A 16,037-nucleotide genomic window follows, 5' to 3' on the forward strand; every position below is an offset into this window, starting at 1 on the left:
AACACTGAACTTCTGCTACCAGGTCTAGTTTGATTCATTAAATGTGTAAAATGGCAAATAAGGAATTTTTATGTTACACTTCGGATTAGTAGTGCAGAAAAAAAACTTTAACTGTGCAACTAAATCTTCAAAACAATCCCTATTTCCACTACATCTCCCTTGTTTTAACTTCTCTTTCAGTTTTACTACAGCTACTTTGCATTCATTTTATTATTAATAAATTTAGTGGTTTTCTAGCTGCTTCTGTAAAATACCTTTAGGTGTATGAATTAATCAACATGCCGGTAAGACAGACAAATAGTCTTCATATTTTATAGATGAGAATTCTGAATAGCAGAGGAACAGATTTCACTTAAAAAATATTCACGAAACTTAGGAAAAAAATTCAAATTAACCCCTACATTGATGATCTTCCAGTCCAACAACGCTGCTGATGAATATGCTGTAATCTCCTTCTATTTTTACTCCACCTGACTTTACCTGAACCTCTTAAGTCATCCCTTCATTCACAGAATTGTTTGAGGCTGGAAAGGACTTTTCGAGGTCATCTTGCTTAACCCCCTCCTCTGATGCGGTAAGGCCATCTAGAGAGAGTTGCCCAGGACCATGTCTAGAGGGCTTTTAAATATCTCCACAACCTCTCAGAGTAACCTGTACCCATGTTTATTCACCCTCACAGGTGAAAATTTTCATCTATGTTCACACAGAACCTCCTGTGTTTCAGTTTGTGTCCATTGCCTCTGGTTGTGACAGTGGGCATAGTTTTCTGGCTGTGTTTACAACCCACAGAGTAAATCTCATGAATCTAGATAATTTCTGCTGCAATGAAAGTGCACATAATACCCAATGAGGTTGTATTTTCTTACTGCTGGTCTAAATTTGATCCAGTATCTCCAGGAGAATCCCTTTCCTGCCTTATAATCTTCACTAGGGAAGCTAGTCACTCTATTAAGAAATTCAGATATCAACGGAAATAAACACTTAAAATTGCTTTGTTTACAAATATTCCTTAAATTAATTCCATGGACTGTAACAACAAAAAAAAAAGATTCTTTTTGTTGTCTATGGTTAACTTACAAATGTAAAGTAATAGGCAAATTTAATACACATGTATATTACAGTGCCTAAAATAAATGCCAATGTATTTAAAAAATACTTGGGGAAAAAAATCGTCTTCATTGATGTTACAGCAGATGGGTTTCTGCAAAAGATAAGAGCTTGGTTGGAAGCAGACCAGAGGCTATTTTTGACATCCTTGTTAGAGGGACAGATGATGCCACAGTAACTCTTTAACTAAAATTCACTTAGCCTTGAGTGATGTTTAGCAAAAATCAATTTGAGTTCAAATGAGTTCAATGAATGTATTTTATGTATGTGTTCAAGGTTAGAATCCTAGGTCTTCCTTTTACATTGTGAGTTTTCTATTAAAATGTATATAATTCAGTAGTGAAGGATTTAATATTTGTGGTGGAAGTTGACCCTTGTACAAATATTTACCAGAAAAAATTGAGTGCACTGTCTTGATATTAACATTGTTAATCTTCGCAAAAAATTAGTCAGAAATAAACTGAAACTTTGCTAGCTTTACTATAGTCAGGTTTCATTTATAATAGAAGAGTTTCTTAAGATAAATGTTTATTCGTAACAGAAAACAGGGAGCAAGTAAGCAGGCATGGTAGCTTCTTGAATATGCTATGGCTGCCTCATGAGCCTTATTAGGATATTATATCTGAATTACATTGGTTTACAAGTTATCCACATTCTGAGTGGAAAAAGGGATTTGGCAACGGATTTTTTACTGAACTGTGGAAGAGTATATTTTCTCATAGATAGCTTAAGATATTTTTTACATGAAAACTCCACATATTTGGGGTTATGGTGCTACTTGATATTATTCATGGATTAAGACTTCTTCTATGATAGTATGAGTTCTTCTTATTAATCTCTTTAATTTCGGGTCAGTATCTGCAAGAAAAATGTGAGTAGAGGCTACTAGGTTTCAGTCAGGACGATGGAAATATGACATAAAACTTTTAAACTGAAATGTTAATAGTCTAGAGATTTTGGTGTAATGCTAGAAGTAGTAAGGAAAGCAGGAAGATAGTCTTTCCTTTCAAGTTATTCCAAGTCAGTGAAGCTTCACCTATGAAGTTAAAGACAATTGTTTGAGTTTTTAAGTGAACTTATTTTGACTGTTTTATGATAGGAAAAGAGGAGAATTACTCAAACCCTTAGTGTTTGATCAGTCTGTCAGAGCTCCAGGAAAGTCAATACCCTTCTGCCCAATCAGTCTGTCAGCATCCCGTTATGGGGATCCTTCACCAAGCAGTCAGTAGGTCCGAGGGCAGTTCAACTGATCTGTTCAGGGTCACACTACAAACAGAGATATTCCCTCCTGGGTTTCCACACTTTTACCTACTGCCAGCGACTTTATCTACTGTTGACACCCTTGAAGGACTCACATTAACAGTTTACAGAATAACACTTCATTAATAAAATTGTGACAGGGACTGCTGGTGAAAGTATCTGACAGCAAAAATACATTCAAAGCAATATGTTAATTCAAAGCACTATACAGACAAGCTCTAATCCTCAATAAAAGCTGGCTGGAGATAATCGTTCAGCAGATAGAGTTCCTATCCCATAGGCATCCCTATGGGGTAGAAGACAGGTTCAGCCCATCAACTGATTCCAGATGTTATGATGGAGTATTCCCTGCCTTCTCCCTGTTATAAATCACTTTTATACTACTTTACGTTAAGGTGGAGCTTTAGTGACTTTAGTCATACACCTTACCCAGTGAGGGGTGTCCGTACCTTGAGGGCAGATATCTCAGTATAACACCTGAGATAACCTTGACATGGAAACGTGGGTCGGTACAAGGAGAGTGATTTCACCATGGTTGCTGATTCAACAGCAGAACATCCTCCTTTATCTTGCTTGGGTTTTGGCTGCTGTGCGGCTCATCAGCTAAAAAGTCCCACTAAGTTCCTTCCTCTGTAAGGCTCTATCTGCTCCACCCTCTGTTTAGTCCCCCTCAGATTGTATTTTGTGGGGGAAGTTGAGTATGCTAACTGCTCTTCATAAAAGAGCATAGAGCTGTGATTCATATATGCAGGGAGAAGACATGAAAGACCAAAACTCAATTAAAGTTGAAACTGGACAGAATTGTTTCAGATAACAGGAAGGGATTTCCAAAGTATCTTTATAGTAAGAGGAGGTTGAATGTAAACATTGGACAAATACTTATTGGAGATGGTCATCTGACTATTAGGGATGAAGAAAAAGAGGATGCATTCAATGCTTTTCTTGCTTCAGTCTTTACAAATACTGGAGGAGCTTGGGCTGCTCAGTCCCCTGAGTTGAATTTGTGGGAACAGTGACTCTCCACTTGTCAACACTGAAATTTTAAGGGACCAGCTCAATCAACTGAAAGTTCACAAGTTCATGTGGCCTGATGGCATTCATCCCAGAGTTCTGAAGTAGCTTGTGGGTTGTATGTCAGGATTCCTCTCAATCATCTAACAAAATCTTGGGAGTCTGAGATGGCCCCTGCTGATGGGAAGCTTGCCAAAGTGATTCCAGTCTACAAAAGGGTGTGTGGGAAGACCCGAGAAACTATAGATCTGTTAGTCTAACCCCAGTTCCTGGAAAAATTATGGAGAAGATAACACTGGGGACTAATGAAAGGCTTTTAAAAAATAGAGTAGTCATCAGGCACAGTCAACACAGGCTCACAGAAAAAAAGTCCTGTTTCATTAATTTGATATCCTTCTAGGATAAGGTCACCCACCTAATGATGATGGAAAAGCGGTGGACACAATTTTCCTGAATTTTAATAAGGCTTTTGATACTGTCCCTCACAGCATCTTTCTGGACAAGCTGTCGAAGTGTGGGTTCATGGTGTGTTGGGTGAAGAACTGGCTGAAGTGCAGAGCTCAAAGGACTGCAGTGAATGGGGTTACATCTGGCTGGTAACCAGTCACCAATGATGTTCCTCGGGGTGCATTTCTAGGGCCAGTCCTGTTCAACGTATTTATCAACGATCTGGATACAGGGGTTGAATGCACCATTAACAAGTTTTCTGATGAGCCCAAACTGAGAGTGCTGCTGACTCTCCTGAGGGACAGGAGGCCTTGGAGAGTGATGTAGACAGATTGGAGCTTTGGGCTATGATTAATGGGAAGAAATTTAACAATTCCAAAAGCCAAATGCTGATGCCAGGCTGGGATATGGACCTTCAGGTAGACCCAGTTCAGCATGGTCCATCAGGGCAGGATAGTGGGAGCCAGATACTGGCCCTGCTGGAGTGTAGCTGGCTCTGGGGCTGACAGCCCTTGTGACCTACATAGGGGCTTAGGCCATGGGCAGAGATATAGGCAGCCACAGAGGCACAGGACAAGCACATGAAGAGCTTACAGTACGCTCAGTGCTGTGACACTGCATTTAGTCAGAAAGTACTGTGTAAAACAAATTACAGCTAAAAATCTCTTAGCTGACATCATGCTGCTTTACCATTCAAAGTTTCTGTAAGAAGCAATGAGCTTTTATGACCAAATTTTGCTGTAAGTATATTCTTGAAATCTTATATTGCACATGCAATGGCATAACTTATCTTAGTTCTTTCAGAACATCAAAGGTTATTTAATTACATTTCATTTTAAAAGAATCTAGGTTTTAAGCTTTGTTCAGTAGTAGGTTTTACTTAGTTTACTACATTTTTTTGTGCTAGGATATCTGGAAAGTGAAATATGACAGTAGGTGACATCTCTGATAGCTGTAGTTGACTCAGTTTCATAAAATGTTGCATAAGAAATGTCAAGAACTTGCTACTTAAGCTACAGATCAGCCACTGTAGAAGAAACTGTTTCACAAGTTCTAATAACTAATAAAAGTAATGTGAAATCCCTTTATAAAAACTTATCAAATGTAATTGGAAAAAGCATTGCTTGGAATGAATATAGTACAAATTAAATAAGAGAATTGCAAACTGGGCTCATAATGACAGAAACTTACAAAGTAAATATTATAGAACAAGCAGAGATTATTTACTTTAACACTTAAACTAAAAAAAAAGGGGGGGGGGAAGTGCTTTGTTTACACAACTCCTGGTTTCAGAAGGATACATTACTGATTGTCTTTCACAAGTGAAAAACATTTTTTTGAAAAATGCTCAGAACTACTTTTTCTTTTTTTTTCTTTTTTGTAAAATGTGGTTGGTTATTCTTCCCTTTTTACAAAATTTCACAGTATTCAGTCCATCTTTCCATGCAGATATTATGGACAAAACATATGAAGGAGAAAATAAACTTACATACTACTATAAGATGAAAGACTTCCTCCAGTGATTTTTTGAAATATATTTATTTGTGATTAATGCTATAAAAATACATATTGTTTATTTATTACATTCAGGTTAACATAAGTAAACACCATGTAAAATTCCTTGCGTGATTTTTTAACTTACACATGTACAGCAAAGTGGTCTAAGAGAAGAGAGCCATATTCGTTCATGCGACAACCAAGTAAAATCAACAAATCTTTGTGAAAGCTTACATAAATAGTTTTGTTACGCATGTAACAAATAAAATCCAAAATCCTATGGCTGACAGTGAGGTTCACTGCAGTAAATAAATGAAGCAGCAAAACTATTAAAGGACTCTGGAGATATATGGTAGCAACCTGATCAATTGTATAAATTAACTCTACAAAATGAAGTTGAGGTTTTGAGGTAAACTAAAGCCGATAAAACCTTTATGAGACAAAGAAGGGGTTTTAAACAAACAAATCTCCATCAAGGACCTGAAACCTGTGTTTATTAGACAAGAACACATTTTTTTGCAGAAGCAGTGGTAGAAAAGTTGTGAGAAAATAACTGAAAAGGAAGAACAAGACAATTAATTCAACTGGTAATTGAAAGAGGTAACAGTGCTTAAGAAGAGTATTTGCTCCCCATGCAATTCACACCTTTATCAACAGTAAACCTGAAGTTTATGCATCATTTAAATGACATATAATCCTTCAAAGAAAAGGTTTAGCTTGGAGAGCAGTGGCACATTACAGAGCTGGGTCAGTTTCATTCCAATAAATAATATTTGGACAAGTAATAGCATTCACAAAATACTTATAAGTCTGCAATACTAAAAATATGTACTGCAGATACTTTACTACCTGCTAGCATGCACTTTCTCTGATTATTTATACACTTTCTAAAATGCTCAACCAATTTAAAGGACCAACAGAATATCCTGTAAAAACCCCACATATACATTTTAAGTAAAGGTGACACTAAATAGCTGCAGTATACATCACAACTAGTTGTTGAGTATTGAGTATTGAGTATGTTTTCACAAACCAAGAGAAATTTGCAAATAAGTCTGCAAATACAGTTCAAGTTCATTTGCTTCAGTATTCTGTCCAGTCATGAATTTTTAAGTAGGGACCTTAAGAAATAAGGTCCCTTACAATATTTCTAAATTTAGTTCTAATGAAGAGTCCTTTCTGTAGAATAAATTTTAAATCAACACAAAGCTTCTATACTTCTGAATTTTTGTCTGAATAAGATAGAAACAGTAGATATTTTCTAAACATAGCCAATCAGGATGTATTTTTGTGATTGTCTGTACTGTTAATGCTTCTGTTTGAAAGTCCACAGAAACAGTTTCTTGCAGATATTAACCTAAGTCTACAAGCAGGTGCAGATGCAGCAGCATTTCAACAGTGCAGAGTCCTAAAATTAATCATTTTATAAGTGTTGCACTCCCAGTGCTACATACTTGAAAACAAGAGCATTTTCACTTTGAGTTTTGCTAAGAGAAACAAAATACACATATAATGCTGTGTACACCCAGAAGAAAATAATGGGCCAAAATCTACTTTTAATACACAAGCAGACAATAGTTCATGACCATTAGAATTCAAGCAGAGACAGGTCAAGTAAATGGAAGAGAAATCTCTAGAAGTAATGACATGCATGGAACTATGTTCTGCTCAGAAAATCCCCTGAGCTGCAAATAGCTAGAGTTTGGAGTACTAAGGAGGGGGTGGGGTCACTATCCTTTTATGATCACTCTTTTTTTTATACCTTCTCAGGCACTACTTTTACCTCCACTGAAAGGATAGTACTCAACAAGATAGAGTAACACAAACCTTTTTTCTATCCCTGTATAGCTGTTTTTATGCTGTTATACAAAGTAGCAGGATATCATGCAAAAATTATATGAATTATACATGGTTAGTTTAGTTTATCATAGTAGAGCACTAGTTCTTTTAAGATTGAGATAATTTTGTTTAAATATGTATAATGTTCCAAATGCTTCAAAATCCACACACAGTTAATTTGTCTTGAAATGCATTCTGCCTTGAAGTAGTTTGAGAAAGGTGATAGGCAAGGCTGAAGGCAGCTCTGCATCATCCAGGTGAGTGTTTAGAATCGTAGCTGATCACTGAGATACTAATAACCAGTGCTCTGTCCTTCTGCTTGTTAGCTCAGCAATCACTTCTTACTTCCTCTTTTCTTACTCTCCCCCTTTCTGCTGCTGATCACTGAGCTCTGCAGGAGAACAAACATTTCAAGGATCAATCATGAAAGAAGAAGAGTGGGTAGGGAGAAAAAATAGGCATGCTCACCAAATGCAGCAGTTGGAAACACACATCCCTTCCCCTTTGAGATGATTCATTCCTCTGGCCACACTGCCTCCCAGCCATATTTGCCCTTGTATTGAACTTATCTAGCATTTATTTATCCAATGCTCTTACCTGCACTTACTCACTGAGACACAGAACTGTCCACTGCTGCGAAGTGGAAGGAAATTTGCACAGACTTCCTGTCTCTCTACTCATGTAGTCTGTCCTCAGAATTCATTGACATTTGAAGATTAGATAAAAGCTTTCTAAAATACACATAGCTTCATATTGCAAAATCAAACTATTTACTGTTAAATAAATCCAGACAAAGTGAAAGAGATTGTGGTAGAAGATAAATTGATGTTCTAAAACTCATATAATATAGCAATGAGATAGTAAGGCTATAGGTTTGATTATAAGTTATTACAGACCAGTGTCAGATATATTCTCCTAGAATAAGTAACAAGGAATGTCTAGCTTAAGCTTCTGTTAAGAAGTGAAAAATAAAGCATTGGAGAGATTGTGTAAAAATTATGTTATATTGTTCTGAGGTCAGATGGGGGTTTTTGCAATAATTTTTTACTCATTATTCATTGATTGCTTTTTTTTATATGTTGTATGTTACTGAGAGTATGCATGATATTGCTCTAAAATACCAGGGAAAAATAAAGAGCATTTGCTCTGTGAAAAAAACCTGCATGTACATTTAAATAATATGTAGGCAGATTCACATGTTTCTGCAATGTTGAACTTTGTGACTCAGGACCACAAAACAAATTCTGATGCAAAATTGTGTGTCATGGAAGTTGTAACAAGTAGAAAATGGACTTACAAGATGCTGCTCCCTTTTGTTTTTTGCTAATGGATTTTAATTAAGCAGAAGTGTTTACATGAATTAACTTTTTGTCTTGGTGCTCTGAGTCTCCTTTGTATCTTTTCCCACTGCAAAGCCTTTATTGCATGCCTTATAAAAGTAGACTAGCAGAGGTTTTACTATTGGTCAAAAAATTCTTTTAAAATTTCAGAGCTTCAATAGTCCCTTTCTTACTTTTCCTCTTCTTGACAGATTAATTCATATACACCCCCACAGACAATCATTTACTTGTCTGTCATTAATACTTTAGCTAGTCTAGAAATAATAAAAGTTCATTGTGGGACTTGTTGCATGGGAACTGAAAACTGAACAGCTGTATAGTTCTAAAAATTTCTGAGATCCCTTTAAATATATCAATTGCATTCATCTAATAAGTTGTGTAAATTTGTGTAGTGTAATGATCTATAAGCTAAGTTTTTCCACCAAGTAAACAGCTTAGTGAGCTTAAATATTGTTAATACTTCTTCTCTTTGTAGGAAAAGATATTCAAGCAGAGAGAAAATAAATTCTAAAAAAATATACTTCAACAATAACACCAGAATAAGTCTTTTTTCATGTATTTCTTTAAAAATGAAGATCAGTCATATCAGAGATGAATGAAATGCTTTCTGATTCCTCAGGAAACACAGCAACGTTTGTTTTTCTGCTTGTTTCCAAATACTATGGAAAATCAGGAGTTTGGACACAGTGTCTCTTTGGTGCACTTTGTGATTTTGAAAATAGGAAAAAATTTGTGCCAGAGATTTTGCAGTGAAATAGGTGTTCCTCACTACAAGACCAGAATAAGGTCCAAAAAACATTCCAGAATGTCACTAAAAGTTGCTTTCTTGAAAAAAAAATATGGGTAAAAATATTCTGCTTGCCAGTTTTGACAAAACTTTCTGACAAATGATAGAGGTGGAAAGTTTAGACATTGGCCCCTAAACCCATCTTAGTTATTGGTGTAAGAAGTTCTGTTCACACTGGTTGTGAAAGGCATTTATGTCCCTGATTCTTAGCTTCCCACAGAGAGGAGAGGTAAACCACACTGATGTAGGTATGAAAACATGAACATATTTCTTATTGCTTTTTTCTGTTTATGATTACGCAGAAAAGCCATGCAGAAATTAATAATTCTAACTTGGAGCAGGGTTGAAATAGTGCGCAATAAGGCCAGGAGGTACGTACTGAAAGGGAGAAAACAAAGAGTTAAATGTCTTCTTGCAAGAGGGTAAAGAAGGCAGTAGGTAAATTATAGACTTTATAGAGTCCACTTTCTAAGAGTCTTGAAATTTATTTTATTCTGAAATACCTATTGTGCACACAAAAAGTGGTCTCTGATCTTCCTGAGGTCAATAGACTACCCATAATTACGAATGAAATCTCTATGGCTCCATAATTTTAATGTGAAAATGAGTCTTGTGTTCTTAGCAAGAAAAAAAGAAAATTCTGTCATATTTCTCATAGAAAGTGAGATAAGTCTTCTGACTTGTTTTAGATTGTGTGACTTGGACGCATGAACATGGTATTGGAGAGATTGTGTAAAAATTATGTTCTATTGTTCTGAGGTCAGATAGGGATTTTTTTTGCAATAATTTTTACTCATTATTCATTAATTGCTTTTTTTTATATGTTGTATGTTACTGAGAGTATGTATGATATTGCTCTAAAATACCAGTTTAAATGAGAATGAGATTGATTATTCAAAAAATACTTCCTTCTTAAATCTTTGTTTCTCAAGGCATAAAACAACTGTGTATTTATTAGCAGACAACTTGTAAACATAGCATTAAAATAAAGAGCTTAAAAATTGTTTCCAGAAGACCAAATGAGATATAGATCTTACTTATTTGTAGTAATGTGGTTGCAACAACACCAGCAACTATAATACGTCAAATTATTTCCAACACATTAAGCAAAAGAATCATTTATATAGACTAAAGTGAGTAAATTATTTATATATTTATTGTGCACAGTGTAGCAGTAAACTGTGTCTAAGAGCCCTGTAGCAAAAAGCACATCACACTGTCTAAATCCATAAAACAGGACTTGCAGGTTGAACATAATATATAAAGATTTAAGATGTGTTCTGAATCACATCTTAAAGAAAGGAATATATCCTGCCTCACACTAAAGAAAAGGCACAGGGGAACCCAGTGAGTTATACAGTATTTTGTTGTTTCAATTGATTTAAAATGGAGATAATTAATGTACAAAATGTATTCTGCTATTTATTTCACAATGAAAAAAGGGGCTAGAGCATTGTGACTTAAAAACAGTAACCTTGATTAAAATCAACAACTTGATGCAAAGTGAATGGAAGATTCTCCTCTCAGACAATACAGCATTTCCTCCAGTTTACCAGAATTTTGAAATCACAGTTTTGGGTTCCAAAGAAAATCTCATTGTAAACAAACCAGTTTTTTTACAAAACAGTAACTTCAAAATTGCTATAACCTCCATCATAGGTAGAGCACTTTGAAAATGCAACCAACTTTAAGGTGGTTTTTGTTTTCTGTATCTGTGTTGATACCTAAAAGAAAATTCAGGGGGAAAAAAAACCTCCGAGACAATTTAGTTTTGAAGGTGAGATAAGGAAAGGATTTTAATTTGTGCCTAGGCATAGGTTACAAGACACAGGCCTCCTCTATTACAGATGTTACAATTTATAATATTGTCTGTCCAATCCCAGATGTTTCCACCCCACGGCTTTTGCCCTGGACCACCTTCAGTCATGCCCCCTGAGAAGTGGGGCTGGGGTCTTTAAGACCCTCTCTTCATCAATCTTCATCTTCTTCGGGGTACAGGAGGCATATATTCACCCAATTCTTGACTGTACTTTTGCGGTTCAGGCCAGGATTAGATGTCCTCAAATAGAAGAGGCCTATCTTAAAGAGAGACTAAACATTTCTACTGGAATTCAGGGGGTATTGATATGGGGAATCAGGGTAAAAGGGTTGGAGAATGTGTGTAGCTTCAATGCTAAGGGTAAGGGAATAAGTGCTGCTGCTTCTAAATCTATTTCTACTATATAACTACTTATAAAGCTTATAAAAATTTGAAAAATCAAAAAAACAGGTGGACCTTAAGGCATCAGTGTTGACGCTGGTCTCTTTATGCTTGTAGTAGAGAAAGATATAAATGACAGAAAGTATTTGTGTTGATAATAAACCTGTGTCTTAAATGTCTATCCCACATTACATTAGGAATGTACTAATATATCCCCAGGCTTTTTATTCCTTTTTCTCAGAGTTTGGGTAAACTAGTGGTCTGTTCTGTCTCTCCTCATACTATTTTTCCCATTGTTTCTATTTCAAGATTCTCCATTCAGAAACTGTTAGACCTACATTCTGATTTCTATAGCAATACTAAAATACTGTTTATAAATGAAACAATTTGTTTTTATACTGGTAAATTTTCCAAAGTCAAAGCTGAATGAGTACATTTAGGAAAACACCTCCTACCTTAGCTGGGCATTCTTTTAACTGCCATTGTCCTTGAAAATTCTCAAAATATTTTTAGTTATCTTCTTGTCGTTATTTCTCAAGTTTCCCAATCATGACTTTGTTTTCAAAAGTGAGGGTTAAAGACAATCTTTACTGGACTGAAATGTAAGAAGGGATATATCTGGAAATATGCATCTTGAATGTCTTCAAAACCATTCAAAAGAAATATTTCAGGGATAATGAAAAAAACCACTACTACACTCAGGACTGTATAGGGAAACTTTCTCTTCACTTTTAGCATACGTGTTTAGATATTAATAGCAGGCACAGAATTGATGATTTGTGGAATTATAACATGATAATCTGAAATTCATATCTATGCTTTAGATTAGCATCAACACAGAGGCCTATATTTTATCTCCATGAGAATTAACTGACATTACAAACACTGTAAACCTGCTATTATCTGGTAAGAAAATCAGAAAGTTACAGTGTTACACTGCCTTATCCTAAACTAAACACGCACTGTTTTAAAAACAGAACATTATTCTTGATGTCTTGAAGGAAGAGAAAAAAAATAGAAAATACTTAGAATTCATAACTTTAATTTACAGCAAAATTACTTTTTCCAGGTTCACAGTAAACCTTTGATCACGTGTTGGAAATTAATGTAAAAGGGCTTTTTTTTTGCTGTTGAACAATGATTCTAATAGAATTCCCAACGGTGTGGTAGTGAATGATAAAAACAAAAAGTGGAAGGAACAGGATGACAAGACAAGGACAACAGGAACCTCATGATGACCAACAGGGATCCAAGTCTGGCCGAGAGCGATGAGCTGCAGTCTTCCTCTGGATCCCACGAATGGGTAAAAATGTTCCAGGACTCCAAGATTATATATCCTGCAGTTCAGGCAGGAATGCCCAGCACTTCCCTCAGGGCGGGGAGTTCCACAAAGGGTGTGAGGACAGGAGCATCCTCCTATCTCACAGGCCTCTTAACACCTAGTTTATAGCCTGAGGAGTCAGGCTCTATGGGCAGAGGGTGTAAATGGTTCACTGATAACAGTTTCTGGGAAATGGTATGGAAGGCTATAGAATACACAGTTTTGGGTTACACCCATACCATGATGAACTGGTCTCAGTTGTCCTAACTAGGACATAAATACATTAAATTTTAAATGACCTATAGTTTTCAAGATTTTGCTGTACCATTTTTGGCTTAACTAGCTGACCAATATATGAAATAATGGTCTTATTCTACTTACAAATTCAGTATCTTGGGAAGGGAACTCGTGTTGTCAACAATTTTGTTTAGCTCTATTAAAATTATTAGTAAAACTACACCATCCTATAGTAATTACAGCAGACAGCATTGCATTCTGGAAATCAGCATCTGCATGATTGAGGTTTGATTACATCAAAAATACATGTCAGCACTCAAAAAATAAATCAATTTAATAGTTGGCTTATATCTTTTTAAAAAATAACAAAGCAACTTAATATCCAAATAAGACATCTATACCAGAATTTAATATAATATTGTTCAAATGAAAATGATCAAAATTATGGTCAGTATGGTGGATTAAACCAATACAATGATACTATAACAACTTCTGTGGATGTAGGAAGAATGTATACTTCTTATATTTTTATATATATGTGCATGAAAGTGATAAGACTATATATTCAGGCACAACATGGATTTTAAAGGTGTGACAAAACTTTATTTCCAAATTATTTCAGATTCCATTTTGAATTAGCCAGACATATAAAAGAAAAAAAAATAAGTATCTTCCCTATAGTATATTTTTAGAGCTACGTATATAAGTATTCTTAAATTTACTAACAGATTGGATATGTAGTGCACACACACAAAATATTTTTCTGCACAATATAATGTACAAGCTGACAAGTGAATAAAGGAAGTCCTATACAGTGTATAATCTAAAAACCAAGGGCTTTAAGTGGGATTTTAAACTAAAAATTGTTGAAAAATATGTAGAAAAAAACCCCCTTGAATCAGTCCAAATACATAAATAATCTTACTTTTGATAGATTTTAATGTATACTACCTGTCCCCTAATGTGAAGGAAAGTGTCAGATCTCTGTAAAGTCCAAATGACTGGGTAATCATCAATCAATCAATCATCTAAGGCAAGGTATGTAACTATTAAGAGAGGTACCCTATAGGATGGATTTTACATACTGCAAATATATTAATACTTTGGGTAAAATCAACCAACATGAACAAATCATGAGCTATTTCAGGCAATGTGACATAGTATTAATTTATTTTTTTTTTTGTTCCAGATGGCATATAAACAAAGCCACCATCTTTTACTTCAAACTTATAGTAAATTTTTACATCATGAAAAACCATTTAGTTATATGGTTTATGTGAGCAAAATATAGTTAACAATATTTTTTTTCCCCTATATGTTCATAGTGTTGTGTTCAAGGAAATTTTTACATCAAATTAATCCAATGGGAAAGCTCACTTTCAGGTTCAGATTTATCTCTACTTCCTGGTAAGGTTAGAATATAATAAATAGCTCCTACTGTTTCCTACTGTGAACAACATTAGTTGCCAGAGCTACAGCACAAGTCGTGTAAAAAAAGCATCAGTTTCCCCAATTGCTTCTACTGACCTCAAAGAAGAGCTGCAGGTTTGTAACAGTAAGATGAATATCAACAGTAACTGTAAGAAGCTTCAAAAGAAAGTCAAGGAGCAATTTATGACCCAAATTACTTGCAATTACTTCTTCCAGACAACATATACAGAAAGGTTGCTTGTCAGCTCCCTAGAAATTTCTTATGAGCTATTAATTTCACTTTTCTACTTTGTACAACCCATTTTCTGGTCTTTTCTTCACCTAACACTGCTGAGATGTTAGAAGAACTAACAAATTACCTACCCCCAACTCCACCTCCAATCTTTATGTTTCTGTCCTGCAGTAAGAAAACAAAATGCCATCACTCTTATTTTCTGTGTTAGAAACTAGAAGGAAAAAATATTTAAAAGAAAGGATAAGGTTTTTCATCTGTGGGTTGTAGTGGATATAGGGGGTCAGTATAGTATTATAATATTCTAAAATGAAAGAAAACCAAGAGCAAATGTGCAGAAAAATTACTATTAAATAGGGTGGTAGTTCTAACATGAAGAAAAGCAAAACAAAGAACTGGAGACATCAGTGATGAATATAACTGACAGAAGAAAAGAAGAGTGGATAATGCAAATACAGCTTAGCTTAAAGGGGCACAAAAATGGGATAAAAGAAAAAATAATGGCAATGTGACAAAAGGCAATGAAGCAGAGAAAAGAAGAAAAGACAAACAAAAGGGTAGTTAGGTAAACTTAAGGCAAGTCAGTTAACACTATGACCGTCCAAGCTTTTGCTCTAACTGGAAGTATGTTTGTTAGATTTTTAACTTTATGCAAGACAAAGAATTTGAACAAACTCATTTATGTCCTATAAGAAGGCTGAGCTCAAAATTTTAGGGAGCTTCCCTTGCAGTGCATGTAAGTATTGGAAGAGGAAGAAAATTGGTTTTAGGCTAGAGTTGAAAAGTTCCCATGTAATAATAAATCTAGGTGTCCCACAATTCAAAATGGGGTGATCAAATTTTTGAGTATTCTTTTGGGATCTTGTTTTATTTCACCTGCAAATAACATTATTTGTTGTAGATTTCAAAATTAAAAACATTCAGTTGTCAGTCCTAACTTTGGGTTTAATGCAATCTGCTAAACCTATAAATATTGTTGCTGACAGAATGGTCCTGGAAGACTATTTATGTAAAAGTCATGTCATGGCAAGGTTAGATTTATTCTTCTGATGTAGTGCAGAACAGTTTGACATCAAACACAGTTGCCGATGGGCAAGAAAAGCATAGAGGAAATGGAAACTGGAAACATTCATACTGTGTCTTACAGGGAAACTTCAAACAGCTATCAGATAGTGCTGGGCCTGGATTAGCTCCAAATTCAGAAGATTTGTTCTCTAGCTAGTACTGAAGATTGATATCTTGTACCAAAGAAGGTGAAACAAAAAAAATGACATGATTTGGCAAAGATTGATAATTCCTAAAACTCAATGACTGGCTGCTGCTAAGGG

The sequence above is a fragment of the Pipra filicauda genome, unplaced genomic scaffold (assembly GCF_003945595.2).
Source record: "Pipra filicauda isolate LSUMZ 115617 unplaced genomic scaffold, ASM394559v2 scaffold99_size2403431_pilon, whole genome shotgun sequence".
Taxonomy (NCBI): domain Eukaryota; kingdom Metazoa; phylum Chordata; class Aves; order Passeriformes; family Pipridae; genus Pipra; species Pipra filicauda.